The sequence below is a fragment of the Anastrepha ludens genome, chromosome 2 (assembly GCF_028408465.1).
Source record: "Anastrepha ludens isolate Willacy chromosome 2, idAnaLude1.1, whole genome shotgun sequence".
Classification (NCBI taxonomy): Eukaryota; Metazoa; Arthropoda; class Insecta; order Diptera; family Tephritidae; genus Anastrepha; species Anastrepha ludens.
This window is the reverse complement of record NC_071498.1, coordinates 77799010-77825173: the sequence shown is the minus strand read 5'-3', so window position 1 is coordinate 77825173 and position 26164 is coordinate 77799010.

The following is a 26164-nucleotide window of genomic DNA, read 5'->3' as shown; positions in this document are numbered from 1 at the left end:
ATCAAACAATACCTACACATATGCACATGATGGGAAGTATGGCGGCTGGCGGCTGGCGGCTAAACCAGAGGCAAAAGGTAAAAATACAGGCTGGTTTTGAGAAGGGCTCGCGTCGAAGCGATCAATGTTATTGAAACTTAACATATGCACGTACTTATGTATGTAGTATATGTCCATACTTGAACGCGTCTGTAAGTATGTATACTTTTGTGTAAGTAGGTGTGTTTATAATTCTCAACAAAAAAGGCGAATTTAAAGAATTTATTATTTTCTAAAGAATTTCCAATAACCCCGCGACTACAAAAATAAAAAATGAGTAAGAGCAACAGTCGAGCAAAGCAACGAAATGTAAACCAACCAAACATGAGGCCTCCACCAACAAACTCCAGCAGCGGCTGACAGCTTACTTGGCTCTTTGGACTCGTACTGTGGTAATTAAAAAAATAAATAATATTAGTAGCAGTCACGATGTAAACTGCCTGCAACATATTTCATTAGCTTAGAATATTTACATTTGGGGCTGCTTTAAAGTTTCCATTTTTATGCCGCAAGAATACATATCTAAATCAAGTGTCAGGCTAAAAGTAGCAATTCACTTGAACATCAACAAAATTGTATCGATTTGCATTTCACATTAATACATCCCGTTTAACATCTATAAAGAATTACAACAACCAGAATAACCAAAATGTGATTTTCAGTGGTAAATTTTAAATTTTATTAACCAATAAAGTCTATACTCAAAAAACGCGTTTTGAAAATTGTATTACTGTGTCTGTAGGTCCCGTGGCAAAACTTCAAACAACCGTATCCAAATGTTTTTCCATACTAATATAGGAATTTATGGTGAGCAAGCGACACTTGCAGTACAAAGTAATTCCTCATTGGCGGCACTCGATGGCAGAGCAGAGAAGCATTTTAAGCCACTTTTTTAATAGAAAATGTTGGAATTTTTTGTGATAAGTCTTCCTGTTTGTTTTTCAACATCGCCAAAAGTAGTTAAAAATATGAATCTTCAGTTATCTTTTCAATGTCTAGGCCTACGAAAACATGTCACTAAGCTGGGGAAATATTTGCTTGAGATGTTGGAACAGAGAACCATCTTTGCTTGAGCGTTTTACAAAATTTGTTATGAGCCCCAATTTGAGATGCAATGGCGGAAAAATAATTTTATCTGGCTCAGCCAAACGTTTAAATTTAATATTTTGCTCTCTCACTACAAGAGAAAACGGAATGTAGCAATTGACGATATGATTTGTTAGCTTATTCCATACTAACTATTATCATACGAAATGGAACTTTTTAAGTTTTCCTTTGTACCAAACATTCAAATTTGTGTAACAACTTAAAGAGTACAACTATATGAATTTCCTATACAATAGTCAAAATAAGTTGGGAAAGGAAGAGATACTTATTATCCGAAAAAATAAATGAGAGCCGAAATATGTTAGTGTGAAGAGGTTGAAATGCTGAGCTATAAGAAAAACTATCGAAAATTCTACCAGAAAACTCAGCTGCTTACATAAGGTTTTAGGACCTGAGCGTTTCCCCGCACGAACAAAGACAGCGACCTGGTTACTGACGTCCCGAGCATACTCAAATTATAGAGGGAAATCTTCTCGTACCTGCTGAATCGTGACAACAGCGGATGCCATCATGAAAAGACATCATAGAAAAAAGAACAGCAAATCCACTGGGGCCGGTGGATTATCTGCTGAGAAATAGTTGAGTAATACCAGCGTCTTCACCAGAATTGGGAAGGACCTTTTCGAGCCATTTAATATCAAATCAGGTGTTAGACGGAATGACTCTCTGTCATGTGACTTCTTTAACCTGATACTTGTTCGCTCAGACACCATATATAATGTAAGAGTGCTGGCCTATGCCAATGATATTGAGATAATCGATGTTAACCACTGTACCTTTAGTTCTGCCTTTTTTAAGTTTTGTAAAGAAGTGAAGCGAATGGGTCTGGTGGTGAAGGGAGATAAGGCGAAGTACCTCCTTATCAAACAAGCAATCGGTGCACTCGCGTATCGGCACACACGTCACTGTTGACAGTTATGATTTCGAGGTTGTAAAAGACTTCGTTTATTTAGAAGCCATCACTAACCGATAACAATGTCAGTCCTGAAATCCAATGGATAATTTCAAGTTTTCTCTCATCGATCAAAAGTTACTCTTTAATATAAGTATGTCTGTCATTATCTCCATCCTATTTTATGGCGCAGAAGGTTGGACGATAACAGCACCTAATGTGAGAACCCTCGGAAAGTTCAAGAGAAAGATTCGTAGTATTCGATGCGGTAGTCGCGGGTTCGCTAGATGGGCCAAACTGGCGCCGATTAGCACAGAAATTAGCAAAAGATTCGACTGGGGCGATTTGTTGAACTTTGCCAAGAACTAAAAAACCTCTCATTACAATTTTGAAATTTTGATGAAAATTTGTCGAGTTTGAAAATCGGATTATTATTGTCTTTATTATAAAAAGAACTATATTTATTAACAAAAACGTTGAAACTAAACAAAAAATAAGCAGTCAAAAGTTGTCAATATGTGATGCCTTTATAATAATTTCGGGAGGTGTATTATAGGGTGGAAATTTTTAAACTAGACTACTTTTGAATCCATGCATTTAAATCGAGATTTCGGGTTTTTGGATTTTTTAAGGTTAAATAATAATTTTATTAAGTAAAATAGTCTCATCAAAAGCGACGAACACTCGCAGCAGCTGAGTCTGTTGGGTGAAATAAAATTAGTGAAGTTAACCACAGACTCCATGTACTGCTTGAATCCTTGAATCAATTGTATCGCATTGAGCTGTCGTTCAATTTTGTATATTTTGAGAAGCCATTTATCTGGTTGAAACGAGGTAAATGTTTACAAGAAGTAATTCTATAAGTATATAGCCTTTCATACGATTATATCTCATAAATGGTATTCAATTTAAGAATAAATACAGTTTTTAATATCTCAGTCAAAAAAAATATATCTTCACGAATAAAATAAAAATTAATAAATAAAATCGATGCAAACAGGAAATATTATAATAAAAATATTTTTTTTTTTGGAAATTATCGTTGGAAATATATCGAGCACAGTTTTTACTCGATTTTATCTTTTTCAAAAACAATGTGAATTACACGCATTCGTCGAGTTGCGTTGAGATATCTCAACCCGTTCTTATTTACTTATTTATTTATTTATTTATAAATATATATATGGTTTATGAACAACAAATTCCTACGGAGTACTAGCACAAATAAAATAAGATTATATACAAGAATTCAGAAGATTAATCACATCATTAGGTAAAGAATTAGACAAGGTCGATAAGAGGTGAGATCTGATTGCACTTTCTAGAGGTTTGAGATTTAAAAGAAGTAAACAAGCATTATACATTGTGTAAAATAAGTACCCGGAATATATAATTTAAACTCTCCCGGGAATACCTGACACTTCAAATTTGGTTTTTTCATGTTGGTACACATGTCCATGAATGCACAAGCCTTATTAGAACGGGATCTATTACTTAGTGTGTTTTATTCTGCAGTCAAAGTGAGTTGATCTTTTGTTTACTTGGCGAATTTTACTATGGATTTTTGCAAAAAGAGTATCGGAAGGAGGTCTCTGAAGACATGGTTTCCCGAGCTAATACGGACCCTACGTTCATGAAACGCATAATAACTGGTGATGAGACATGGGTCTACGAGTACGATATGCAAACCAGTCAGCAATCGTCTGAATGGCGCTTCGAGAACGAGCCGTATCCAAAAAAACCACGCCAAAGCCGGTCAAAAGTGAAGGTTATGCTCACGGTTTTCTTTGATTACCAAGGCGTGGTGCACTCTGAGTTCCTTCCAGAGGGCCAAACGGTTAATAAGGAATATTATTTATCCGTTTTAAGGCGTTTACGTGAAGCCATTCGCCGTAAACGGCCCGAATTGTGGAAGGACAATTCGTGGATTCTGCACGACGACAACGCGCCATCGCACCGAGCCTTGATTGTACGCGAATACAAGACCAAAAACTTAATAAATACTATCGAACAGCCACCGTATTCGCCAGATCTCGCACCCTGTGACTTTTTTCTCTTCTCAAAACTAAAATTGCCACTTCGGGGAAGGCGTTTTGAGTCGATTGAAGGCATTAAAAAAAATTCGCTAAAGGAGCTGAAGGCCATCCCGGCGCCGGCCTACCAGCGGGCCATGGATGACTGGGTTGTTCGTTGGAATATTTGTATCGGCTCAAAGGGAGCCTATTTTGAAGGCGATCCAACAAATAATGATGAATAATATGAAAAAATGTGTTTTTTTTTTAAATTCCGGGTACTTATTTTACACAATGTATGATAGAAGACGTTCAATAAATCGTAAATACCGCAAAGCATACTTAAGAGAAGCCTTTTGAATATTCTCAATCCCGTTGATAGAAACCACCATATACGAGGGGTGCCTTTTATATTTCGGGATTTGGCAACCCTGGTGTTGAAATCTGGCAACTGACAGCTGTATCGCAAAGTTTACATTTTTTGGCTTTTACGTCTATGACATCGTGACAGGTGATGAATCATGGATTTACGCGTATGAGCCCGAAAGTAAACAGCAGTCGACTGTATGGGTGTTTCAAGATGAGCCAAATCCAACAAAAGTTGTTCGCGCACGAAGCACTTCCAAGCAAATGGTCGCCTGTTTTTTCGGAAAAACTGGACATGTCGCAACCGTACCACTAGAACAACGCAGACCAGTAAATTCTGAGTGGTACACAACCATTTGCTTGCCAGTTGTCTTCCAAGAAATTAGGAAATCCAATCGCCAAAGACGGATCACTCTTCACCAGGACAATGCGAGTTCTCACACATCGGCTCAAACAACCGCATTTTTGAGCACCCAAAACATCGAATTAATGAGTCATCCGCCGTATAGTCCTGACTTGGCACCGAATGACTTCTTTTTATTCCCGTAAACACAACAAACTGAGAGGTCAACGTTAGGAGGTACCTCATTCAGAGTGGCAAATGTTTCGACAATTGGTTCAAACGCATGCAAAAGTGTATAGATCTTCTTGGAGAATATTTTGAAAAACAATAAAGTGATTTTCGATGATTAAAATTTGTTTTTGTTCTCTAATCCCGAAATATAAAAGGCACCCCTCGTATAAAGAAACTTTGACTATCTCAGAATTTAACATGTTAATTATGCTGAGATATAACTAACTGTCAAATTAATAATGTTGAAACACAAAAACAAAAAATCAAAACTATAACAAAAATAAAATAAATATGCGTACTCGTTTTTCGCATTTCAAATAAAATTGTTGTATGAAAATCAGTGGGTTTCGAACCAGGCACAACGGAATAGTAGTCACGCAAGACCCTCTCTGCTATGGCGGCCGCATATTTTTATGTATTGTACTTATATAACAGGTGGTGCTAAAGTAATCCTCCTATCAGAAAATGCTATAAATTTTGCGATTGGTCCCTAATGTCAGTTCTGTTTTGACATTTGTGTAGTAAACACATGCGAAATACACGTTAATAAACAATGTTACGATACACTGCTCCAGAACGCGGAATATTGCTGACTATTTATTTGACCAATAATCGGTCGGTGACTTTGGCACAACGTGAATTTCGTCGCAGATTTCCTCGCCGTCCAACGCCTACTGGTGAAACACTGCGACGTTTAGCCGCTCGCCTCGAAGAGACTGGCACAACGTGAGATGCTGTCAGGCGTGGCAGACCCCGGAGTAGCCGTTCTGCAGAGAATATTGCTGCTGTAGCCGAGGATGTCATGGAAGCGCCGTCGACATCGACCAGACGACGTGTCACGCAAATGGGTATCAGTCGGCGGTCTTTACAGCGAATTTTGGTACAAGATTTGAAGATGTTTCCGTAAAAAGCCCAGACGGTGCATCAGCTGTTAGCTGCTGACCGCCAATCGCGTCTAACATACGCTCAAGCCATCCTTAATCACCACCAAGAGGAAGATGATTTTTCATCAAAAATAATCATGAGTGATGAGGCCCATTTCCATCTTAGCGGGTACGTAAATAAGCAAAATTTACGCTTCTGGGGCACTGAAAATCCGCGTGTAACCCACGAAGAGCCATTACACCCGCTCAAAGTCACTGTATGGTGTGCTGTTTTCGCTGGAGTAGTCATCGGACCTTTTTTCTTCGAAGACGTCGCGGGCCAAACGGTTACTGTAAATGGTGAGCGCTACAGAGCAATGATTAACGAGTTATTTTTGCCGCAACTTGATGAGTTGGGATTGGAAAACATGTGGTTCCAACAGCACGGTGCAACGGCACACACTGCACGTGCCACAACCGATATGCTGAAGGATGCATTTCCCGGGCGCCTAATCTCTCGTTTTGGCGATTTACACTGGCCAGCAAGATCGCCTGATTTGACCTCTCCAGACTTCTTTTTGTGGGGCTTTTTGAAGTCGCGGGTTTATGTCAACAAGCCTCAGACTCTTGCAGCTCTTAAAGACAATATCCGTCAAGAATGTGAGGACCTATCGCCGGAAGTTTTGGCCAAAGTGATGGAAAATGCCATAAAAAGAGCTCAAATGGCAATCAAACGGCTATTTACATGACATCATACTCTCGACTTGATGTAAAAAAAATTAAAAGACCAAAAAAAATAATCCACAAGAAGAATCAAAGTTTTTAATTCCTTTTTAACTTACAGCCAAAAAACCTCGCAAGGTTACTTTTGCGCCACCTTGTATAAATATCTATGTGCACTTCAGTGGTATGTAAACCCAATTCTACCATTCGGAATTCACAGAGAGAACGTAGGTTCGTATCTCGGTGAAACACCAAATTAAGAAAAACATTTTTCTAATAGCGGTCGCCCCTCGGCAGGTAATGGCAAACCTCCGAGTGTATTTCTGCCATGAAAAAGCTCCTCATAAAAATATTTGCCGTTCGGAGTCGGCTTGAAAACTGTAGGTACCTCCATTTGTGGAACAACATCAAGACGCACACCACAATAGGAGGAGGCCTCGGCCAAACACGCAAAAAAGGGTGTACGCACATATACATATTTAGACCCAAAGGCCCTAAGGTGAGCAGGAGCAACATTGTGTTGCTGGCAGTAGTCTTATTAATTCTCCTCCCATCTTATTTCAATGTATCTAATTGGTTTTTATTAATACTTAAATCATCATATAAATGTAAATTAACAGTTATTTATCTTATTTGCACAAATGTGAGTGCAATGTTCTTTACGACGACGACCGGTGGCTGTGTTGAATGGAGATTGTGACTTGGAGGCGGTTGGCAGCTCGTTGCTTGTCGCATTAAACGATACAAAATGTTGTTGACAAGACGGAAAATTGCGAAATTGCAATTTTACGAGCAAACACAACTGTGCGCAAATAAATTAATTTAAGTGAAAAATGCTTGCCGCTCATTCTCGTCGAATCGAGGCAGAATAATTTCGTGCTTTCAATCCATTGAATTTTTAAATTTACTCGAAATGATTATAAAATTTAATACGAACGAATTAAATGTAGACAAAAATTTGAAATTAGCTCCATATTTGTAAGTTGAATAACAGAGTATTTTTAGGACGTGTTATGGCACGGCTATCACATGAACCTCATGCGACCCGTTGCAAGCATATGAAATGGAATACATTTTCGGTTTTAATGCGTTTTTAAATTGCACATTTGTTGTGACATTAAAATGCCACCAAAAAGTATCAACACAACATTTACCGGCGATTCCGCCGCCACAAAATCTTTAGCCCCGTCTTTCGGTAAAATACCACATCCACTAGCAGTGCTGCACGAAAATCTTGATTAGATTCCTCAAATATTTACGAACACAAAAAGACAGTCCGCATGCAAACAGGTAGTAAATGATGTTCTGTGGAGTTCCACTATCCTCTATCCCGCCCTTCGCAGCTCACCCTTTACCCCACGCCTACTGGGGTCTTTGTCACATTCGCATTTGCATTTAACATTCACATTTGCAACTTCGACGTCTCAGGTAGCAACAATTGCCAAAGGCTTTTGTCGTCTCAGCGATTTAAACGCTAGTCGTGGTGTTCGTTCAGGCGGCCATGGAAAAGTGAAGTGAAATTTGCATGAAATGCAAATGAATGGAGCAAAAGTCATTTACTTTGCACAATTCCAGCTATGAAATTAACATTTGAAGCTCCATTGGAATTGGAGGAAGGATGCAGCAGCCCGAAAGAGAGTTCGCATATAGTACTCGTATACCTTCTTATACACGTACATACGAGTATATGTATGCTTATACAGTTGACGCGTACATCCTTTGCTAAGTATTTGGCCGAGCTTATCTTCCAATTTGATATTGTCCTAAAAATAGAGCGGTATAGAGTTTTATGCCGCCACCGAAAGGCATATCGTTTTGATGGGAAACTTTTTCAAGGGACTCGGAGGATTGTCCTAGTCTCTTAAAAGGCGCTGCTATTAGGACAACTTTCTTCTTTCTTGAATGAATATTTATGTCCAGAATGGGCATCGAACCCAGACTTACCAAATGATTACGCTGGCCGAGTTGGAATTCAACGATTTATGTATGTACATATGTAATATCTTAACTGCCAGCTGACTCATATGCTGAGCCGGCACTCTCACATTTCTGCATTCAGAAGTAATTCTAAAGGGGTATTCTGACAGGAAAAAAAATATATACATAGATTTATATTTATATATAAAAGTCATTTCTACTTACACTACATGTAAATGAATATATTACGATGAATTGTTAGAGAAACTGGTTAGAATTAGACCACCGGAACTTCCTTCCAACTAGTTCACATCGCATGCAGAGTTAGGCCACGGCTATGATGCCAGAAGTTACTCAATTCAAAACGGTTGCAGAGTGCGATTGTCCAAGTCACTGGCATTACTATGAAAAATGAGGTCACTACAGCTACAAAAGCGAAAAGAAATCTGAAATATTTATTCGCTTTCTGGTGGTATTTGGTCCATTAACAGCTTTTGCAACTTCCAGCTTCAATGCGAAAAACTATAGGGTTACCCTGCATATTCATCCACGAAGTTTCACTTCTATTTTAACTTTATACGCCGTTTGCAAACTTTGCAGAGACACGAACTTTTCCAACGCAACAACAATAAGTACACTGGCGGAATTTAATGATTATTGCTGCCTATTAAAAATAACAAGCGCGAACTTTTTCGCATAAATTCGCATTGGGGAGCTGTTGTTTTTGGGGTATTTCATATCATTGCAAATGTGTTGAATCAGCGAGTGAGCGCTCTATGAGGACTAGCAGATACAAAAGCTCGGCGCCGTAGACGTAATAGAGATGTTTTTAATCGGCTTCAAAGAAGAGTTTTGCAGCTTGCTATATATTTTTCAGTCCAATATAAAAGGATGATTTAACGTAGATGATCTTGTTGCATTTAGAAGGCCTTGCAAGTGGTGAACTTTTTATTTTCATTCACATAAAAGTAGCCAAAGCCAATATTTTTCATTATATGTATTTCATTTATTTCAGTTTATGACAGTTACAAATTAAACTGAAAATACAATGATACTAAAATTAAATAGTGATCATTACATTGAAAACAAAATATTACATATTTTTGAGATTTTATTGTACTCAGTAAGAGTTCCAAAGATATGTTCACGAGCTAAATAGTTTGCTCTAATTGGATGCAAATAAAACGTAAGTTGAGAACGCGAGACTTTGTCGGGGCTATGAATATAACCATAGACATAAGTGATTGAACAGTTCTTCTCTTTTCAAACGATTTCAAACCAATGTGAAAAGCTCAATAAGTATATTTCGCTACCAATAATAAAGAAAAGACAGTAAAATCATAGTGAAAATGACTTCAATGTGTTTCCTAATATTCGCTTTGAAAATCAATTCCCTTCTGCCAATTGAATGAACCAATTTTGAAACCACCTCCAAAAGGGCTTCAATAGCTTATAGTCCAGTCATTATAGTAAGTTCACCTCCGAATTCGCGATACACAGCTGTAAGTCTGTAATAACTTGTATATTGACACCCTAAAAGTTGTCTCAAAACCTACATATGCACGCAACTATTAAATTTCAAGGTCTAAGGCCACAAAAATCGGTTTTCCGCGCTTATTTTGTAAATATCTCATTTCCCATGGAATTATTGCTATTCGTATTTATTATCAATATTGTACAATACAAAATTCTCTACAAATTTTGTTGAAAAAAATTATTTATACGGTGAACCGTTTTCAAGCTAGAGTGTGGAGAGCGCGCGGTTACCGGATCACTTCAGGTCAACCTGTGCCTCTGGTCGAAAACGCGCCATATATAGTTGATGAACTATCGATAAATCAATGATTATAAATATTTGTCAATTTTTATTAACTATTATATTATATTTTATGATTTTTCCCTAACCTATCCACTTTTTATTCAGTTTTAATTTTCTTAACAACACTTACCTGCCCGTGTAATTGCAGAATGGTTAATGAAAATATAGGAACTATATTTCAATTTTAACTTAATTAATATAAAAACTTCTTGCATAACTGATTAACCTAACATCACTATATAGTAGAAGGTCTCTTCTCTCCCTCACTTTCATTTTCGATTTGATAAGTGAAGTGATTGAGTACGAAGAACGGAGTGTTTTTAGAGATCAGAGCTTTCCTCTGTAACTACCGACACCTGCGCAAACATGAGCCAAGTACTAACTATAACCGTACATATGTGCACTTATATAAAATTTATATTTAACTTTTTTCCACAAAGTTTTGTTGCCTATTTTTGTGAGGCCGCTAAGCACTATTGAACCATACATTCCCCCAATTTTAACCTGCTCAGTCTTTAATCTGTTCGCATTGCTTCTATTCTAAGCGGAAGGGTCATATAAGCGATCCGTAGGAAGCGATATAAATTAAAGTTTGAGCACAGAGCTGCGTCAGATATCTTATCTCAAATTTTAAGAGTTATGGAAGCTCAAAGTGGCCGCCAATGGGTCAAGTGGCTACAGTGTGATAGTGCGTGCCATAGATTCATGATATTGTATCTCACTTAGTACTCTATTTTCATCTTTTTCCCTAGAAAGTAGTTTTGAATATAATTTAAGTATTACCACATAATTCGAATGCAGAACACAACAAATAAGCGAAAACGTTAGCGGCTGAATGACCAGCAAACAAAACCTACTAAAGCCGATAAAAAAATTATTCGATCATAAAAATAGACAAGATCGGATTGAGCTACACCTGTCGCAAAAATTCACGCATTCAAATTCGATACCGAGAACATCGGATTTTACGGTGGGCATAAGATCACAACAAGACAACAATCACAAAAGAATACAATATTCAAGCCTGGAATTGAAATTCTACCTCCCTCTGAAGAAGATAGCACAGGGGAGTGTTTAACTCTTCAAAAGGAGCGAGATGTGGCTTATGAAGTTTTTTGCCTTGATGGGATGGGAAATGTGGCGGTTTAAAACGATAAACAACAGGATGCCGGTATTCGAGAAAGAGCGAAATTGAAACTGTGTTGAGAAGAACAACAACAACATATGACAATGATTCCAAGCATTGTGTAGGACCTGAATTAATGAAAATGTTAACGACTTTGACGGTGCTAATTTAACTTAAGCAAAATGAAAAATTAGTAAAGAGTAAATATAAACAAGTGCGGCAACAAAGGAAATGTTATTGATTGTACAGGGTGGCTGATGAATTTTGCAACATTAAGAAACTCAAATAACTTTTTTTTTAGTGTATGGAATTCATTTATTTTTTTTTCAAGTTGAAGGTCATTAAATTTTATTAAATGTAGCTTAACTAGTTTTAAAAATAATTGAATTTAAATGCCCCCCATGCTCGTTGGCACAAGTGCGGCATCTTAGTAAAAAGTTGTTCATTGCTGCTTTGAGAGTTGCGACAGGAATAGCCGCAATTGTTGCCCGAACGGATTGTTTTAGTTCATCCAAATTTGTTGGCTTTGTTTTATAAACTTCTGGTTTACATAAACCCCACAAGAAAAAGTCAGGTGCAGTAAGGTCAGGCGACCTGGGGGGCCAACGAAATTCGGAGTTTCTTGAAATCAGTTTATTGGGAAATTTTCGTCGCAACTCTGTCATAACAGTCTGGGCTATGTGAGACGTTGCCTCATCTTGTTGAAACCACACAGAGTTGAAAGGAATTCTCTTTCGGCGTAGTTCTGGATAGAAAAATTCTTTCAGCATTTTCAAATAACGGTCTCCAGTAACCGTAACGGTGGGACGATTTTCTTCAAAAAAATAAGGCCTGACAATACAGCGTGAAGAAACCGCACACCACACTGTCACGCGAAGAGGATGCAATTCCGTCTCGTGGAGTATCTGTGGGTTAGAAGTACTCCATATTCGACAATTTTGTTTGTTCACATTGCCGTTTAAATCGAAATGGGCCTCCTCAGACATGGAAAGGCAGTTTAACATGTTTTGGTCTTCTTCCACCATTTGCAGGATCTTCTGGCAAAATTCCAAGCGAATCGGCAAGTCTGCGGCATTCAGTTTGTTAACCATTGGAATTTTGTAGGGAAATAAGTCTAAATCTTTGTGCATTATTGTTTGCAAAGACTGTCGGCTGACACCAAGTTGAGCAGATAAGCTTCTTGTTGAAACCCTTGGATTGCTTTGTATAGCTGCAGCTACAGCAGCGATCGTTTCCTCCGTCCGAACTGGTGGGTTTCGATGATAAGGCCTTCTTGCGACTGTTCCTTGCTCAGCAAAATTATTCACCAGTCTCATTATGGTCCATCTGCTCGGGGGATCGCCGCCAAACATCCGCCTGTACTCTCTCTGTACCAAAACTACGGACTCCAGTGCGTGATAGCGGCGGACTATCCAAATTCTTGTTTGCGTGTCCCAGTTATCCATTTTAATAAATTTTAAAGATCAATCTGCAAATTAAAACAAAAATGGAACAGATAACTTAAAAAGAAAAAATGTTATTCAATTTTTTTTGGTAGCGGCTTTCATCAGCCACCCTGTATCAAAACTTATTTTAATTTTATTTACCAGTTTCCAAAACGCAATTTGTTGTAATGCTGGAAGGAGTAATAGTTGCTGCCTCCTTAAACTTTAAAGAATTAGGAAACCATCAATTTTTTTTCTTGGCAAAACTTCAATCAAAACGCGATTGAATTGACTGGGAAAGTTCAATATATTTACTATAAATTAATAAAATTCGTTCTGAAATTAAGCTTTTCTCTCACAACGAATTTTTCGCAAACAAAATCAGAACGCTTCCAGCTGTCAAATACTAATTGGGCATACTAAACGAGCGACTCACAAATTGTTTAGAGAGTAGAAGATTAATCACAGAATACCACGCAGGTTTCCGGAAAAAGTTTTCCATGGCGGACAACATTTACAATTTGACATCAATCATACAAAGTTTATGCATTTTTTGTAGACTTCTGACACAGTTCCAACGCATCTTTTAATTTTTGGCATTTCAACTAAATGTAAATTTCATCGAAATGGTTTATAAGAATACAAACTGTGTGAACTGGACAAGCGAGGAAATGACGGAAAATTTTAGAATATTGTCAGGAGTAAAACAAGGTTGCTTGATGCCGCCATTACTCTTTTCGATTTATCTGTAAGTAAATTTAATAATTTATCAAGTAAATTTTGCAAAGTCAGCCATAAAGGTTTTCCGTCAAGGAGAAAGGTTAGCAAATAGAATGAATGGACATTCAAACGGAAAACAAATACCAATATCGACTCCAAAGTTAAGCTTTTAAAAACATATTTTATATAGAAACAGGTGGCAAAAAATGATATAAACGCTACAGACGAACTTTTCCGGCCAAAGGCAAAATAAAATGGTCCACAAAATGGAGTATCTTTTTGGCAGTAATAAGAGCAGTACAAAGCTACGCCACTCAAGTTTGGGTTTTTGACCTGTTTGATGAAGTAGATAAAACCCACCTAAGATATATTCGTAAGACCTTATTTGGACTGTGATGCTAATAGATTCCCATGTTCTCAAAAGACAGAAAGGAAAATAAATATAAATCAGATAGGAGGTTGTGGAATACTTACATAGATGTACCTCTTTCACCTGTGAGCTCGACGAACAAACAGCGATAGACAGAGCTGGGAAAGAGCTCTGAAAAGTATTCGCATATGCCCGTGCATCAGCTGTTTGTTAGTTACCTAAATGACAGTCCAGAGTATTGTTTACAGGCGCACGGCAGCATTTTGCCGAGAGTAAATGCGAAAAAAGAAAATCAGTCATGAATTTCAAACGTAACAGTGTGATTGCATTTTACTATATTTGGCAGGAAAATCACAACCAGCGATGAGCTCGAGCGCCTTAAAGTAAAAAAAGCATTTGTTTATCGCACTATTACTCGTTACAATGATACTGGTAGCGTCGCGAAACGTCATGGAGGTAGTCATCAAAAGACTGCAACGTCACGTGCAATGGTTCAAAAAGAGAACAAGCGACTTGAGCGAAATCCCCGACGAAGTGCCAATCAAATGGCGAGAGAAGTGCAAATATCAAACCGTAGCCTCAACCGCATACTGATAATGATCTCAAAGACAAGCCTTACAAGGTCCAAAAGGCGCATGATCTCACAGCAAAGCAGCAATAAATCAGACTTCAGAGAGCGAAGGAGTTGCTTCGCTTGGACGAAAGCGGTCAATTTCCTTACATTGGGTTCATTTGACCGACCATTCATACGAGAATTTGAGGCAGCACCCGCCACAGGTAATGGTTTGGGCAGCTGTAACCGCAGATAGGCGCTCTCCAATCGTTTTTTCTGAGCCTGGCGTTAAGGTAAATGCGAAATATTATCGGGAAAGTATTCTAGAGGTTGCTTTGAAGCCGTGGACAGACAAACATTTCGGTGGCAGACCATGGACGTTTCAACAGGACTCGGCACCGTCTCACAAAGCTCGAGTGGACCCAGAATGGCTAAAAAACAACGTTCCGAACTTCATAACGTCCAGACAATGGCTCTCAAATTCACCAGACGCAAATCCGCTGGATTATTTTCTTTAGGCCATGTTGGAGAGCAAGATGCGAACTAAAAGATTCACCAGTTTCGAAGCGCTGAAAAAACAGATTGTCCGCGAGTGGGCGAAAATACCTACAAGTCACATTCGGGCAGCTTGCGATTCGTTTCTTGCCCATCTCAAAGCCACAGTCGAGAAGAAGTAAATTAATTCTTAATTTCATATTATTTTTACACATTTTTTACTTTGAATTGAATAAAAGTAATTTTCCAAACTAAATGTATGGCCTTTTTAATTGGTTACACTTCGAGTGCCGGACCCTGTACACTGGCGACCATAACTGGATACATGATGATTGTTTGAAGATATGGAATACTTTGACCAAAACCATGAAAATCAAATCTTCAAACTTTATGCAAAATTTATAAAAATTTTACACATTTCTGTCTAAATTTTAAACTTTTTAATGAGATTTTTTTGTAAATTTTCGGTTATGCAGTAACTTGGCTCATGAGAGCTGTTGTGTTGAATTTTGAATGGTTTTGGTTAAAGCATAATTTGAACTGTTTAATCTACATATGGTATACATACATATATAGAATAAATCACTATGTCTCCAGTGTATGTATAGCAAATTTCCTTATAGCTGGACACTCACCGTCAGGATGTTTTTGTCCAGTTAAGGGAGATGCTCTCTTGTGGAAGAAAACTTGTTGGAACCAAATGCCACCAATATCCTCCTCTTCAATTTCTCGGAACAAAAATTCGATCAAAATGGCCCGGTAACGCTCTCCATTGACGGTTACGGCCACTCCTCGCTCATTTTCGAAGAAAAATGGACCAATGATGCCTCTCGACCAAAATCCGCACCAAACAGTGACTCGTTGTGAATGCATCGGCTTTTCTTCAAGTGCGTGCGGGTTTTCTGAGCCCCAAATGAGGCAATTTTGCTTGTTAACATACCCGCCGAGATGGGAATGAGCTTCATCCGAAAAGATGATTTTTCGGTAAAAGTCTTCATCTTCTTCAAGTCGATCCCAAGCCCATGAAGCGAAGCGAAAACGCATTGGGTGGTCGGTTTGCTTCAACTGCCGAACCAATTGGACTTTGTACGGCGCCATACCAAGGTCTTTACGCAAAATTCGTCTCAATGATGTCTCCGAAATGTCCAATTGTTGAGAACGACGGTGAACTGATGTTCCTAGTGATTCACGAATACTCTCGGCCACAGCAATATTTGGGTGTACGCACGGGTTTTGGTCGGTCACGCGTTGGTTTGTCAATAAGCAACCCAGTTTCTCTTACTTTTTTCGCAAAGTAACGCACTTACGCTTCATTTGGTGCTTTTCTTCTTCCCATTGCCGTACGTAATTTTCGTACACATTCTGCAACATTACCATGATTTTCAAAGTAATGTCGCAATATTTCCCAGCGTTCTTTGAGCGTATACACAACCATTTTCGTTCAGCGGAAGAATAAAACTAATTCTCTGTCAAATCAGATGACAGCTAAGTGTTACCATTCTTCAAATAATACCTAGTTCAAATCCGTAACGATAGATGGCGGGCCCTGTATATATGCAAACATACATAAATCTTATTACAAATATAGATAAGGTCATTATTATTCAATACAACTTTGATTGAACAAATTTTGCAATAGTTGGAAGCTTAAACATTGATCGTTTTAATTTTAAATGTGCATTTTCAAAATGACTTTTGACATTTTTGATGTGTTGAAAAGCTACAAAGCCATTTTTGTAAATTGTTTCAAACACGCAAACAGTTTTAACACCTCAACGTAAGGTTTTATGGGCTTACTTATTTCTTCTTTAGAATATCTTCTCTGAATCACTTAGGTCTATAATATCTCTTTACTCTTCAAATTGAATCTCAATATTGTTGCGTTCAGTGCAAATTGTTTGATCAATTTAGAGAACAGTCGAAACATTAGGCAAATCGAGTGTCTTCTGAAGTTTAGCATAGATTGTCAGTGGAATGTCATATACAGTTTCGAAATCGGGTAGGTAATTTTTTTCTTTTTAATTTTGTCTATTTATAAGAGATTTTTCGATCAACGTAGTTCGAAATATAGTGTCCGCATCCTGTTAGTGCGATGATATTGCACGGAAAAATTAATTAAAAATCTATGTGCACGAAATTTGTCCAGCCATTAAAAGTCAGATATAAATACAGATTTCAAAAAAGTTTTTGTTGTACCTACGATTTCTACAAGCAATAAATTTATTACAACAAGTTCACATAAAAGCTAAATAATACAAATTTTAATGTGAAAAACTCAAAATGGCAAACTGATGCACATACATACTTGCATATATTTTTTTTTATTATTTTACATTGCGACTAGTTACCAAGAAAAATTTTATTAACTAACGAGCAATTTGTTTAGAATTTAGAAAATAAGGTATATACAACAATTAACGCTAAGGTGTGGTTAGTACATTAAGTCTTTGGGCTTTCTGCGCTTCAGTCTTCTTCTCCAATTAGCTGGATTAGCGAGAATAGTGGCCTCCGTATTAACGTGGTTTTTTAACCTTTCATCATGGGCTTTTGCTATCTTTTTTATTGTGTCTGCCACCGAGTCAATATTTAGGTCGCGTTCAAGATCGGAGCTACGGATATACCACGGAACACCGACTGCACATTTAATAATTTTATTTTGGAGGCTTTGTATAGATTGAATGCTACTTTGGCTGGAGCAGCCCCATAACTGTGCACCGTAGGACCATACAGGCTTCAGAACTTGTTTGTATACGATCATTTTATTATTGGTGGATAGTGCTGATTCCTTTCCCATAAGCCAATACATATTTCTGTATTTTAATTTCATTTCTTCTTTCTTTTTCTTTACATGGACTTTCCATCTTAGCTTGGCGTCTAGAGTCATGCCCATATATTGTAGTTTGCAATATTTGAGTATGCAACCTGTCTACCATTTAAATATATTGGAACATATTTGATTTTGTTTTGGGTGAAATCTGTATGCACAGACTTGCTTTCATTTAATTTAATATGCCATTTATTGGTCCAGTCATATATTTCATTTATGGCTAATTGTAATTGTGATGTCGATGTGTTTTCCGTGTTTCCTATCGAAAGAATAGCTGTATCGTCGGCAAAAGTAGCTGTTACGCAGTTTGAATTGCATGGCAGATCGCATGTAAAGAGCAAATACAATAAAGGACCAAGTATGCTTCCCTGGGGAACCCCTGCTTTGATTGGTTTGAGACAAGAATATGAATCTTCTTGTTTTACTCTGAAGTAACGGTCGGATAAATACGAATGTAGGATGGTTGAGTACTGCTTGGGTAGCAACGCATTTACTTTCTTCTGTAGCCCATAGTGGCATACTTTGTCGAACGCCTTGGATATATCAAGGAATACCGCAGAGCAGGTTTTTCTTTCTTCAAAAGCATTTTCTATTATTCGCACTATCCTATGTACTTGAGCGATAGTCGAATGCTTCGTGCGGAAACCAAATTGGTGCGTCAGTATAATTTTTTTGTTTTCTATTATTATGTTGATCCTTTTGATTAACAATTTTTCCACCATTTTCTATAGTAATGGAAGAAGCGAGACAGGCCTGTGTGATGTTACATCCTGAGTATCTTTACCTGGCTTATTGAACATAACGACTTCCGCTGTTTTCCAATATATTGGAAAATATTTTAGCTTAAATGTGGTGTTGGCGATATTCGTCAATACAGCAATAATATTGTTCGGGAGCTGTTTCAATATTTCAGCAGTAATGAGGTCGTAGCCTGGCGATATATTTATCTTTAGATATGATACTTGCATATGAATATACAAATAAATATTTTCACTTCAATAGTTGATTAGCTAACAAAATAGTAAATCAAGTTGTTGTGTTTGTTTTAAATTTAGCTTTAATTTAGCTGTCATCCTATCAAATTATTTAAAATCTTTAGCGATCGGTTTAAACGTCCTCTGCGGAATTGAAGCAATGCGGCTCACTAGCGGACGCAACTATGATTTATAGATCGCCAATTCTAGAATGCAATCAATAATTTTATTTCTTGTACGATTCCTATAACATTAAAGTACCGCAAATTCAAAACCGTTTATTGATTGATTGATAACACCATCATGTATGTATGTACATGTGCGCTTGACAAGCTCATATGAATTAACCCCAGTCGATTCGACGACCATCAACGATTGTCAAGGATCAAGAAGCAAAGATGCACAAATGCAGCATATGCAACACATGCAGCATATGTGTGTATGCAGAATTTAGATTTTTCTCACGGCAAGAACGTACGTTCTCTGCCTCTTCCTTTACACAGTAGTGGCATCTGTTGGCGGCAATTGGTTTTATTTCGTATTGGTTTTGGTCTGCGATCAAGTGGTGTTGCCTTGTGTGCGTTCTTTAAAAGGCAATTAAAACAAGGTATATTGCTTACTAGCCTCTTTCAAGAAAAAATATTTAAATATTAAACTACCACAAATCGGCGTATTTTCACTATTTCGGTTAAGAGATGCTCTGACGCTGCATTGCCGACTTACGATTGCAATAGCTGCATGTCTTAGTACTCCTACTCCCTGGTAGATGCCGCATCGCATTGAATCGAGTTTTGACACCAAATGGTTCATTATATTCAGGGAAGCTTGAGAGATTTAATACTGAGGAATTTTAGCGTAAATAATTAGAGGAAATCAGGCGCATGCTTTTGAATTTGTGCTGTCAAAAAAATTTAAGTCATCAAAATTAAATCGGTTGAATACTTAAAGCAGTTAGAAGTTATTTATTTCCTCTTCATTTTAAGTTTTGTTTGATACACAAATTTGTTTGTTTTTAAGTTATTTATTTCATCAGAATATTCTAGGGCCGGTGCGGAACAAATCGTATACATTTTGCAGACACTAAATTATCTATACTCGTATATGTTGGTTGGTTGGTTGGTTGGTTAGAGTGGTGATTCATCCTGAATCCAACTAGCGCTTCCGCACCATTTTGTTGCCACATCCTCGTTACCAAATTGTTTAATAGTTATATGTATATGTATGTATAAAAATGATGTTTTATTTCTCAAATATTCGTAAATCTGAAGAAATACAGACAGTAGAAATTGTCTGTTTGGTTGTTGTAGACGTCTCTTCCCTTCGGTACTTTTACTCATGAAAAATTTGCCCGCAATTAATCTATATCTATATCTATATCTATATATACATATATAAAAAGAAGTTACATTTCCTTGGTAATCTTATAACTCAAGAACCGGCAAACCGATTGACACGAAAATTTTAGAGTTCTTTGTTCTAGCTTCGAGGAGATGGTTTGTGTGAAGTTTGATTGAAATCGGTGCAGCTGTTCCTGAGTTATGACATTTTATGTGATCACAAAGTGAAGAAGATCGTGTTCGACGAAATTTAGTGGAAACACAACGACACAGACGGAGAAATCAGTCGGTTAATAGTGAAGCACCAAGAAACCGTCGAGGGCGTACGTCCGGATCGCGCGTCTTTCAATTACGATGCCACCATTGATTACAGCATGCATGCCTACATTGGCCAAATGAATATAGAATGTATACATTGCAAAGCAATTAAATTCAGAAACTAAACGCCTGGTATGTGCTGTGCTGGTGGGAAAGTCAAATTGCCGGTGCTAGAACTTCCGCCAGAACCTTTGCATTCATTGGTTTTTGGCAATTCACCAACGTCGAAGCATTTCCTCTTAAACATTAAAAAATACAATTCATGCTTTCAAATGACATCTTTTGGAGCTACAAATATTATAAGAGATGGATTTATGCCGACGTTTAAGGTTATTACTTCGTTTGGAATAAACAATATCAGATTCAAGGTCAAATATACCATAGAGCTGGGTCTTTGCTACTATTCCCAGATGGTGACCATAAATTTTTGCAAATATATTTTATTGGTGATGAGAATCGTGAATTAGATCAGCGCTGTGCAATTTCGATGAATACGAGAAGATCAATCGTGAATGAATTGCAAACAATGTTCCATCAACACAATGAATTGGTGAAATTGTTCTAAGTGGCACTCGATCTGATGCCCACCGATGACCACAAAATAATAATAAAAGCCGATAAAACACCAATTGGAGAGCACGCCAGACGATTCAATATAAAAAAACACTTTATGTATGGTGGTGCGAAGCCCACTGGGGAATGCTAGTAAATTTTATAAAATAAAAAAATTATTGCCTAGTGCCTACAACATGGGGTAGATATGAAAACCGCTTTTCAATATAAGGATTTGCATAACATGCGCGTGTTTTGCCTGCCACTTTACACCCATTCACTGGCATTTGGTTTTGAAGATGCACAGAGATGGAAATTGTGGGATAATAGAATGATTGTTGATGGAATTTAATGAAATCACCGAATAACCGCCTAAAAACCGACTATACAAATAAAATATATAGCAACAAAAGAGCCACGGTCACAGATGGAATCTATTGTGAATTGTCCCAGCATGAAGTTTTTTGGTTTGGTTTGAGAGCCGAACAGCTTATGGTTTTAATCTATTTTTGTTTGTTATTTGTAAAATTTATTTTATTAAAATGGCAAAAATACATACATACACATATGAACTTATTTTTTCAATGAAGGTGATATGCCTTACGATAAATAAACATTACTTTAAATAAAGGTTAAGGGTTGAAATACTTAAATATATATCAAGTGTTACTTTATTCGTTAAATACCTTTCATTGATTTAAAATATGAATAGATTATTTGTATTAAATATTTATTTATTTTGTAAGTATGATAACATAGATTGCGTCGTCCTAAGGCCGTAACATCACGGCAGCAACAAAATGCCAGAAAGGGGAAAAGAAGTGTAAGCCAGAGTCAGTTGAAAACAAGAAAAATGCATGGAGGCTCTATTATCACTCGCGCTTTCACAATTTAGCACGCGACACTTCAGGTTCATTATATTAAAATAATCACTGGTAGATTCATAAGCAAGTAACTTTGCATACAAAGGTTTGTTTATTTCCTGTGCTATAGTTTTCGGATGGTGCCATCTTTGTATTATCTACATCGTGTTCATTTTGTTATATTAATAGTTTTTTTTCGAAAAGTAAGTCGGTAGGAACTGGTGCGTTTAACATTTGTATACAGCAATGTAATGCTTGTTAGCCAGGGAATATTAATCTTATGTGATTAAAATTTTTTGCAAAAAAGTGAGCTATCAGTTCCGCTAGTTTTTAACCGATATCTTTTCAACCAAAAATAATAGTAAAATTTTAACTTTCTATATTGGGTACTTCCATTTGAAAATAGTTTTGGGTAGGAGGTTAAAATCAAAATGTCAGAAACATCATCAAAGGCGCCGCACACTGTGACTTTTTATTGTTTTAGGATGCCAAAATTAAAAAACAAAAAGTTCTCCGAAAATGATTTTCTTTCGGTATGTTGTGTAAAAATTACCAAATTTTACGACAGTGTACTCAAAATTTATCAAAACAATAGTTTTAAGAAAGATAACCGTTTACAAACACAAGCCGGTGCGTCAATTGAATAATTTTTATTTATTATCCGAACATCGCTGTGAAGTTTGTCAAAAGATATAATACGAATAAGTATCAATTTCATAAAATTGAGTATTTGCTGATTAAATTTCAACAATTTTGTACTTCAGGGGTAAGTAAGAGGATTATAAAGTTTTTACTATCGATACAAATCCGCTCAGTAAAATATCACTAAAACAGCCATAGCTTAATATTATTTTTGATATTTTACTGAGAAAAACTTATATTGGTCCATCGAGTTCCGTCCATTCTTTAACAGCGAAACGACCTTTAGGATTCTGTGTTTCAGATACTGGAATAAAATTTTGCTACAATTTGCTACCACAGCTTTAAAAGAAGTTTTCATGGCGATTCCTCGGAAAGAACTTTTTGAAATTTGGCTGACGAGCTCAAAAGAAACGCGTCGTGATGCGGTGTTAGAGAAAAATTTTGCGGTGATCGGAAAAGACGTGGATACTAAAAAGCTGGGAGAGCGTATAAAAAAACTGTGTTACCAATTTTCTTCAAAGTGGGAGGGGTCTTGCCGAGTTAAGGCCCGTGTTCTAGCCCGTAATTATAGTTCGTTTTCTAAGAGTGAAGACTTTGGAAAATACCGTCTTGATGTTAGGCCATCAACTTCATCCTCTATTAGATCCAATGTAGGTAGACCACATGTGGCGTTTTCCGATTCTTCTCTTCGCACAAAGAAAAGAAAAGCAAAGAGTCTTTTAGCAGTATCAAATAGCGAACAAGTGTTAATGGCGGCAGAAATGGGACTTAGATCAAACGGTAAGAGAAATTCCGGAATATTATTTAAAGAGCTGTGTTTGTCTTCACCGTCAAGAGGTACTGTGTTGAAAAAATCTCGACTTTCGAAAGAGCACAACAAAAGTTTATCGCCTGACCAAGCACTTGCGCTGGATACGGTGCATGGAGTGTATGTTGCACATTGCATATCGGTTGGAACTAAGGACATGGTCTGTAAGAGGCGCCGAAAATAAGGAAAAACTGAAACAGAGGAAGAAGGAAAGCATTCAAAGCAGATTTAGAAACGAAACTGGGCTTTTAATTGATATGCCAAAAGAGAAATCTGGCAATACAAACGACGGAAACACATTACGACGTTTTTTTAGTAATGCAGAAGTTACTGTAGACATTACAGGCATTAACTTATGTCTCTTAAAAACGCTTTTCGCCATATTGTCTTGCTTAGGGTGTGAATTTCAGATAAATGCTGAGGCCTTTGAGGTATACGTGAGAGACATACGCGATCTTTGTTTGAGGGAATATGAGTGGTACAATATGCCAGTCAGTCTGCATAAAATACTGTTCCATTCAAGACATATAATATCGTCATGCATGGTTCCTATTGGTCAGCTTTCCGAAGAAGCGCAAGAATCGAGAAATAAAGATGTCAGAAATTATCGCGAATGGTATACAATGAAAAGTTCACGAACTCAAACAAATGAGAACTTATTGCACAGGCTTCTAATATCATCCGATCCCTACATTTGCAGCTTACGTAAGCCATCGAAAACCAAGCGCGGGACTTTGCCTCAAGATGTAATTGCATTGCTGGCCCAGGAAGAAGTATTATGAATAATTGCTTTCGAATAAGTGTTTATGTTTTGTTATGTTTAATCTTTAGAAACTGTTTATTGGCTTACTATTAATAAAATAAAGATTAGTGACATATTTATCATTGAAACAATTTGTGATTATCTCCTTCATTGAGCAGTATAATGTAGTATAAAAAGGTACCCAGGGGCTGAATGAAATCTTTTAAATATTAGTTATAAGCCTCTAAGCTAAAGTTAAGAAATCTAAACAATTTGTATTTAAATTGGCACTGGAAAATGCTTTTAAAGTAGAAAATATGATTATGTGAAATTTTACCTTATATGTGGGCAAGGAGAAAAAGTGGGCGTATCACGCCCATTTTTATTCTCAAATCAGATTTAGGTATCTGCAACCACACTGCAAAATTTGAAATGAATTGCTCCATTGGTTTGGCTGTTATTAATTTTGGCATCCTAAAAGTGAAAAAAGTCACACTGTGCGCCGTCGCACCAGTGGTATGTGGGGCATGCTCCCACTAACACTATAACATTTCTCCTCTTCGGCTGATTTCCACCCTGGGACCGCTGTAAACATTTCATCAAGGTGGAGCCGCGTTTATGTCTATTGACACAACCAGGTACCTGCGTCCAGGTCCTTCTCTTGTGGACGTATGGAGATCTTACGTCAGCGATGGTATCCACTCCCCCCACTATTTTCATACGTGATTCTGGAGGAAATGGAACATCGGAAGATTTCCGATAGCGCAGTATTTACGAACTATCGTCTTGTCTTCTGTCTGATATTATTGTGAGTGATTGACTCAAGTGTCTGTGTTTGTCGTCATTCTGTTCGGAAACAGTTCATCTCCATTTCGTAATTGCAACTGTAGCTGCTGTTGCTGGGTCTTGCGCTCCCATTCGATGAATCGGAGTCGTAGCATAATTTTTCCAGCAAACGCTCGAACCGCCACCCATTTAGCACTGGATGAACACATGTCCTGTATGATGTCATTAGGACTAGCTGAGTGTCCCAAAACCCTTTCAAGTATTGCACGTTCTCGTGCGAAGCGATCACAATGAAAAGCCATATGTTCCGCGCTTCGATTGCATTAGGACAGCTTGGGCAGAATGGGCTTTCTGCCAGCTGAAAGCGGTGGAAATATTCCATAAAGCAGCCATGACCGGTGAGTATCTGCGTAAGGTAATAATCAGTTTCACCATGCTTTCTTTTTACCCACTGCTCGAGATGTGATATTAACTTGTACGTCCAGCGCCATTTAAGTGACTCTTCCCATCTTCTTTGCCACTCATACATAGATCGCTCTCGTTCGATATCTTTTTCTGTTGCCGTTGGTTTAGCTCCTTGCTCGCTATAGAGGCGGCGAAGCTCTTTTGCGTGAATATCAACTGGCAATTTTCCGGCTACAACACATATTGCATCGTCTGATACCGTTCTAGATGCACATGAAACCCGTAATGCACTCCGCTTGTGTGTGCGGACCACTTCACGCATGTGAATGTTCTGTGCTTCTGCCCATCTCGGTGCCGCGTAGAGTATGATTGAGTCCACGACTGTTGATAATAATTTCCTTCTTTCCCCTTGTGGACCACCTATATTCGGTAGTATTTTTGTGAGATCGCCGCTGCTTTCTTATTAACTGCTGCTAGATGTTGCTTAAAGTTCAATCTCGTGTCGATCATTACTCCTAGGTATTTTAATGCCTCCTATGAGAGTATCTCGTGTCCACCAACTGAGAGTTTCATGGTCGCCTTTTCTTCCGAGCACTTATCAGCACTGCCTCCGTTTTTTGGGCTGCCATCTCTAGACCTGCATTGCTGAGCCAACGCTGTACTCTCGTTGCCGCATCATTGCATTTTGCTTCTAGATGATCCAGTCGCTTGTCAACTACAACTAGCGCAATGTCGTCCGCATAACCTACGATTGTTGTTTTTACTGGAAGTTTTAATTTCAGAACCCCGTCATACATAATATTCCAAAGAGTTGGCCCTAAAACCGATCCTTCTGGAACTCCCCCTGTGACTTCATATGTTTTTGGGTCATCATCAGTGTCATACCGTAAAATTCGTTTGCTGAAATAGC